The following is a 7,657-nucleotide window of genomic DNA, read 5'->3' as shown; positions in this document are numbered from 1 at the left end:
ATTTGTTTATTTGGTGTTAGAAGAGTGTGACTAGTGTTGTTGTGTGAGTGCTCACGTGCTAGTATTGCCAGTTAAAAAATTCCAATTGATATATTGTGCATAATTATTAAACGTCATAATTCTTGTTGGATGTAAATTGTGTTTTGTTTACATTTCAAAAAGTGTTTAAATTACAATAAATAAAAATATATTTTTTTAAATATTTAAAGTGTAAATATAGAAATTACTTAATCTTAAAATGTGTAATTTTTTTTCGTAATTTTTTAGCTTTGGCAAATTATGAATTCTAAATAATTTAAACAAAAGATAATATACACATTAAAAACGAAGAGAAAATAAAAAAAAAACTAAAATGTAAAAGCTTTTAAATAAAATTTTATTACTTCTACATTAAGTGGCTTTTTAAAAGTGCTGAATATGTTGAAGTTTTACTATTGAAAGCAAATACTTCAACTGTGCAAACACGAACAACAACAACACAAACACCAACAACAACAACAGCAACTGTCATAACTGTTGGATTGTTTTTTTTTTTAAATAAACAAAACTGAGTTTCAAATGTCAAGTGGATAAACAGAGGAGCATACAAGAGCTGACGCATTAAAAGGTTTGTGTGAGCGATTTCCATTTTATTAGCTATAAAAATTTAATGGATTTTTTGATTTTTTTGATTTTAGTGCAATATTCAATTACAGTTTTTATTTACTTTCCAACAAACTATTGCAATATTTTATAAACATTTGATGCAATTAACCGATCAACGATCAGATAAGCAGGCGAAAAGTGCTTAGTAGATCGATTTGGGCAACTCAAAATTTTCAATCAATTCAAATGGTTCGATTATTTTGAAGTAAATTAAATTTTATTGCAGTAGTTATTCCTTTGCGATTACTTCACCTTCTCATAAAAAATAATAATTTAAAATTTCTATAAATGTTTAAACAAAATGTGAGTTCATGACTTTGAATAAAAATAAAGCACGGTTTTGTAAAAATTTTTTAATTTGAATATATTATTTAGTATATAATTTTGTAATTAACCCTCGGAGTAACATTAGCATGTCTTTCTCAGAATTACGTTCCTAGATTAGGTTCTATACATAAGAAAGAATATATAAATCATGCAACAAATAATGCAACTACAAACAGAACAGTATTGAAATTTAACAATTAAAAATAAAAATATAATTAATTAATTCAATTATTCTACAGCTGGTTTGTGATTTCGTTCTAATATAAACACAGCAAATAAAATTGTTAATAAAAACTTTCACAAAACTCCAGAAAAATATGCAAAAATTAAGTTAGTTAAAAATTAATTAGTTGGTTAAGGTGCACTGAGTCTGAGCTTCAAATTTGACAGGACATAAGTCCGATTTCTCGTACTTGCAGTCTCAAAAAATTATTTCCGAATAAATGAATATAAGAATAGTTTCCAAAAACACGGATGATGGGTATTTGACAATTATCGAAACAGCTACATTGTCAGCCAAAAATTCAATTAATTATAAATAATATAAAATTAATTTTTGTTGTTGTGGTTCACTAATGTTCGAAAAACCTCTTTACAAAAAGAAACAAATTTTTTGCGATATAATTACATATTCCCAATTAAAGCCTAGTACTAAAATCCATTTCGCAAATGAAAAATTGACACAAAACTACATAGAAAAAAATGTTCTACAATTTTCAAATTTCGTGGATCATTTTTCCTTATTCTGTAAGTGAAGAAGCTTCTATCTTATATTATTAAGTAGGTCGATTGAAAATTGAGCTGGGGTGAGCATATTATGGGGAATATAACGCAGAAGATGATCAGAAATTGAGGATGCTTGTGCATCATATTATTAAATGAGTCGATGAACAATTGAACTGGGGGAGTATTTTATGGGGAATATAATGAGGAGTAATAGGCTTAACTCTAGAAATATGTAGTAAGTAGAGTTTTATTCAATACAAAATCTATATATAAAAATCTTAATGAGGTTTAAAAATTGTTAGTGTAAACAAACGATTAGAAACAGCAATTATATTTTACTTGAATTGTTCCTTTATTAAGTTTAGAATTTAAATAATTGACGACGATATGAAAAATATATATATAAAGATGTTTACACAGATGTTTACTTATTTAAATGACCATAATAACTCCTTACGGTGTTTCGGCATGTCATTGCGTAACGGTGTTTCGGCATGTCATTTATTCTCAAGGAAATAATGAAAATTAATTCTTAAATTAAATTACAGCTGTTTTAATGACACATCAAGTGTGATTTCATTTGATATATATATGTATGTATTTATAAAAATATTTGCACATCAGATCGAGAGTAAATCTAGATTGAATCAAGATTTACCAATCGAAAATGCCATAATGTAGATGTAGAGATTTGTAGAGATTTCTTTGACTTTATTACTAGAAATAATTCTTACAACTATTAATGCTCCTTTTTCATATCTATTCTTTACGAAATAAGTGAAATTATACTTCTCTCATATTACCTCTATATTGCATATAGAAGTAATATAGATGTAACTAATTTTAATTTCTTCTCTTTCCATAACTGAAAATTTGGATTTTAGGACTAATTTTATTTGAAAAGCATTTATTTGTATTCACGAGTGTCTAAATTTGAATAATGTGAGGGTTTATTGTACCATGAACAAAATTGGCTTTTATTCAGTACAATATGTTGAGCCTTTTCCGAGTTAATGCATCTGGGCACTTTTACTCTATGATGGCTGGAGGGTTTCTGCAGAGTCCCACCTATCTCACTGACTAATTTGAGTATTTGTCATAATTTTCGTGATTATTCCATGATTGATCTAAGATCTGAGTACCGCCCATGCGATTAGTGATTACAATATATATATAAAACACAGTAACAATCCTTCTAACAGATGCCTCTATTGAATAAAATCCGTTATTGGAGTGCACAATGTTTCTAAAACCAAATTTTTTTGTGTGGCTATGGATATTTTTAAAAAATATTTATTAGCATTATTTTTAATAATTACAACCCAATATAGATCCTATTTTCTTTTACAGAAATTCTATAATAAGCACGATTAATACCGCTAATTTCATTATATTAGGTGTTATTATCACTTATAGACTTATCTTCGATCTAACCTAAAAAATTACAAAATTACGAAATATAAAAAAGAAACTGTTTAAGTTTTTGAGTGGATTACTTCCTTAAAAATAATATAAAAACGATTTTTTTACAGATTGGAGTATAGGACTCATATACTTCAGTTTACATTCTTTCCATTAGTAGAAAATATCAAGAATATCTTCTTTAAAATCCATACGCTTTAGTAGGCCCTTGTGAAAACAGTTATAAAGCACATTATTTATATTAAACTAAATTTGATGGGATCGATTTAGTTTTTGTGCATTTAAGTTTTAAGGTTTCTTTCGAGGAATATGGTAGAGTAAAATGGCGAATAATCTCTAATTTTAGGCAGCGAAAAGATATCTGCTGACTAACCAACATTATTTATGATTAATCCATTTAAATTCTTCAATACAATGTTGTTATAATTCGATACGTTTGATTGAATCAGGTTTTAATATGTTATGATGATTTAACCAAAGTATGCGGCTGTCTGATGGTAGGTTACTTTCATTCTAAACATTTCTTTAGGTTCAAAAGTAGGAAATTACTGCAAGTTGCAAAATCTGACAGATATGGTGGATAGAGAAGTAGTTTAAGTCCTGATTTTAAGAATAAGAATAGAGTATATCATTTATTGCCTGCCTGATGTGAAGTTTCTTTCCTTCCAAACATTTCTTAAGGTTCGAAAGTAGGAAATTACTGTAAGATGAGAAACCTAGCAAATATAGAGAAGTATAGATGAAGTCATAGCCCAATTCATAACAAATAATATTTCATTTGTTATATTTAAACGTTTCTGTCGTAAACTTTTAATATAAAAAAACTGTGTATATAATTTTTGTATTTTTTTTATTTGTATTTATTTTTTTACATAGTCCCTTGCTATAAAAATTTTCGTAGTTTTTTAAGTTCTTTCTCAGAGCGGAATAATTGAATAACTGTTTAATTTGAACAAAAAACAGTTGTTTATTTTATTAGTTTACTATAATAAATTTTAAATGATAAACAAATAATAAAAAACAAATTAACTCAAAAAAGAAATATATTACTATTTATTTATACTCTATTCACACGAGAGTTTTGTTGAAAATATCAGTTGTCATAACGACTTATTCTTGATTTCGACAGGAAAACAAATTGAAATCAAAAATGATTTGTTGAAAAAAATTGACAATAATATTACGTTAAATATATCTTAGGATTAAATTATATTCGATTCTGATTTTCCTATCTTACCCTCAACATCTGCCTTGCGAATGCAAGTTGCGTAGCAAATGTCAAGGTGGTTTCATCAAAACAAAAATAATACATATAATTGCGTTTAAAATTTCTAATTAAATTCTTTAATTAAATAAAAATTTTAATCAAATATAATCATTTCTACGAAAATACAGAAAAAAATTTAATTAAAAAATTCAGAAATTGCTTCTTCCTATTACAGTGCATTGATCGCATTTCTAAAAGGTAATTTGACAGCTGACAATGAAATAAAAAACGTAACAACAACAACACAAAAGCAGCAGCAGCAACAACAGTAAAATATTTTCGTCTTACATACGTGTTTTCTCTTGAGTATAAATGAGAAACAGCATAAAAAATTCCAATCATATCGTTGAGTTTAAAACACATGTGTATGTGCAACATTTGAACACAAATTCTAATAAGAAAATTGATACACACTTTTTGTTTACTCCTGAGTAAATGCAATAAACATATGTGTATGAGCCAAAGAGAGAGGGAGAGAAACCAATATAAATGTTCGCTCATACTCTTTGAATTAAATTGTCTCATTATTATTATTATTTTTCAAGTTAAATTTTATTTATAAATAAAACACAAAATATGTATGCATATAATTTGTTTGGAATTTAACTTGGTAACAATTATCCAAAAGTGTTGCAACAAAGTTAAATAAATTTTTGTACAATGCACAAAAATAGATATAAAGTGGTAATGCAAAAACTATGAATGATTCAACAAATTTAGTTTAGAAAATAATTTCATGCATTTTTGTTTTTACACACATGCCAACAACATAAACGATATACAAATCAAGTCAAGGAAAGGGAAGGCGCCAACGGTAAAAACAAAAGCAAAAGCAAAACCAATGATTATCGTTTCATATTTTGTGTTTGTTGTGTGTATTTGTTTACATTTGTGTTTACACGTGTTCCGACTTTCTGTTGATTTCTCAGTTTCAATTTATCTAAAAAGGCTACTCTTTCTCAAACATTTAAATAAATAAATAATAAACTAAAAGCCATAAATATATTTATTTTTTTTATGATTTGTTGTGTTTTAAATAAACAAAAAACAAGGTCGTACGTTATTATTGTTTATTTCAATTTTTTCTTTTTTTTGAAATTCAAATAAAAAAAATGTTTTGTTCTAGTTTTGAAGTGGAGTTTTTATGTTGTTTACATTAAACCGTCTCATTTTTTAAAAGTAAAAAAATTTACTATAATTATTTATATATGATACGATTAATTGCAGGAAGATTAAATAAAATTTTAATTATGTAGTCTACTGCATAATTTTTACTATACGTAAATGTGGCACTGAAAAATTTTCTCATTAATAAATGGACTGACTTGTTGATTGACCTATTCAGAAAAATAATTACCTAGCATACATACATACATACATGTAGAAGTACTTGCATACATATGCATGTTTTTGCAAATCAATAATTTGTTTACGAAGTTTAATTTTCATCGTTGTTGTTGCAAATTTGTTGTTTTGTTTTAGTATATATAATATAGTTTTTCTACACGAATTGTTGCACAATCATTTTGTTTTTTCAACTTAGCTAACATGAATACCTACGTACATAAATATGTATATATTATACATAAATTTATTACGCAGTGAAATAAGGAAAACTAGAATATATAATTAGCAAAATTGGCGACTAAATGTCCCGCTGAACATGGAAATTTCTATAGAAAATCTTTATAAACCTTAATTCTTAATGGGATATTTATATTTTGTCAGCTGGTTTTTGGTGAATTTTTCTATACTATTGCTTTATTTGGTACATAAAGAGGTTTTTCGAACAGTAGTGGACTACAACAACAAAAATTAATCTTATATTATTTATAATTAATTGAATTTTTGGCTGACCATACAGCTGTTTCGAGTATTGCGAAATACCCATCATCAGTGGTCTTGAAAATAATTCTTGTATTTAATTACTTGTAAATAATTTTTTGAGACTTTTACTTTTTGAGAATTTACTCATGTAAATGTGTATCAGCGTTTGTTTTATTTATTTAAGCACATACACAGATCTTATTAAACACACACAATAATTTGTGATTCCGGAAGGGATATTATGGAGATGATACAACCACGATCTATAAGCGATTTCGTTGGGTAGGTTATCTAACTCATATGAATAAAATTAATACTGTTTGGAAAGGCTTTTGCGGTAGATTTAAGGGAATCGACAGTGAGGTAAATCATAAACGAAAAAATAACGTATCTCAGAATGCTCGGAATCTAGGAGTATCTAATAGGAGGATGACACTAGTTTGTAATCGAGATCAACGGAGAGACTTGATAAATATGGCCAACATCAGATTCCGCTGGTAATGCTAGGAGTTTCGGGGTGCCTAATTAGGTGAGACTAGTTTGAATTCGGGATCGGAGGAGAGATTTGTTAAATGTGGGCAACACCAAATAAACAGTGTTTTAAACTGTGTTCCTTGGCCTGGGCATACTTAGTCTTTAGTGTTGAGTTTCGGCTAATTTAGTTTTTTAACACGAATAAAGCTATGATATTGTTCATAAGTCGTCAAAAAACATTCAACTTATAAGAGACAGTAATTATTACTGGTGAAATTCAAATTTATATTTTATCATAATTATTACTATAAATAAATATAGATAATTCATTTTATAATATTGTATATTTAATATAATAAATATTGGAAATCGAGTGACAATATCGATTAAACATGACAAGGACTTTAACTTGTGTTTCTAACTTGTGCAAAAACGAAATTTCAAATGAAACAATCGACTTAAGAAACTTCCGTTCCAGAATGACAAAATCCAGTCCTTCATTGCAAAGGTAGTTCAAATATGTTAACCAATCATTCACACTGTATATTGCTTCTTCTGATAATTCCTTAATATGGTTTTATAATAATTTGTTTGAGCGGGCTAATTGGTCAATTTAAATATAAAATAAACACTATAATTTATTATTTATATTTAAACAAATTATATTTCAATAAAATATTATTTCAATATTTTGACTATCTTTGTTAGCCATCTTCAGGAAATCTAACAAAATATACAATGGTCTTCTTAAAATGTCTTCAAAGCAATATATCAGAATGAAAAGAGGGCCCATGTATGAATGGTTACGGGGATGGATTAAAGGTTGAGGACTAAGTTAGTTATCATATACATAGCGAATGTAAAGAATGTAAACGACAGAATATAAAAAAATTGATATTTAGGACAAAGTACACACAACGCAATGCAACATAAAAATAAAAGCAAAACACGTTTAATGCGATCACCAAA

The 7,657-nt window shown here is 27.1% G+C and overlaps 1 protein-coding gene across 1 annotated transcript in view; it reads left to right on the top strand.

Annotated features, from left to right (window-relative positions):
• The first annotated feature begins 267 nt into the window (after positions 1 to 267).
• Positions 268 to 7,657, top strand: part of LOC119669602 — a 247,041-nt gene continuing 239,651 nt past the window's right edge. Inside the window, exon 1 of the mRNA XM_038079572.1 lies at positions 268 to 607. The gene's annotated coding sequence lies outside the window, so the exon portion shown is untranslated. The remainder of the gene's footprint in view (positions 608 to 7,657) is intronic.

Source organism: Teleopsis dalmanni, chromosome 1 (assembly GCF_002237135.1).
Source record: "Teleopsis dalmanni isolate 2A chromosome 1, ASM223713v2, whole genome shotgun sequence".
Classification (NCBI taxonomy): domain Eukaryota; kingdom Metazoa; phylum Arthropoda; class Insecta; order Diptera; family Diopsidae; genus Teleopsis; species Teleopsis dalmanni.
The sequence above is the reverse complement of the archived record's forward strand: the minus strand, read 5'-3'. Positions and strand labels throughout refer to the sequence as shown.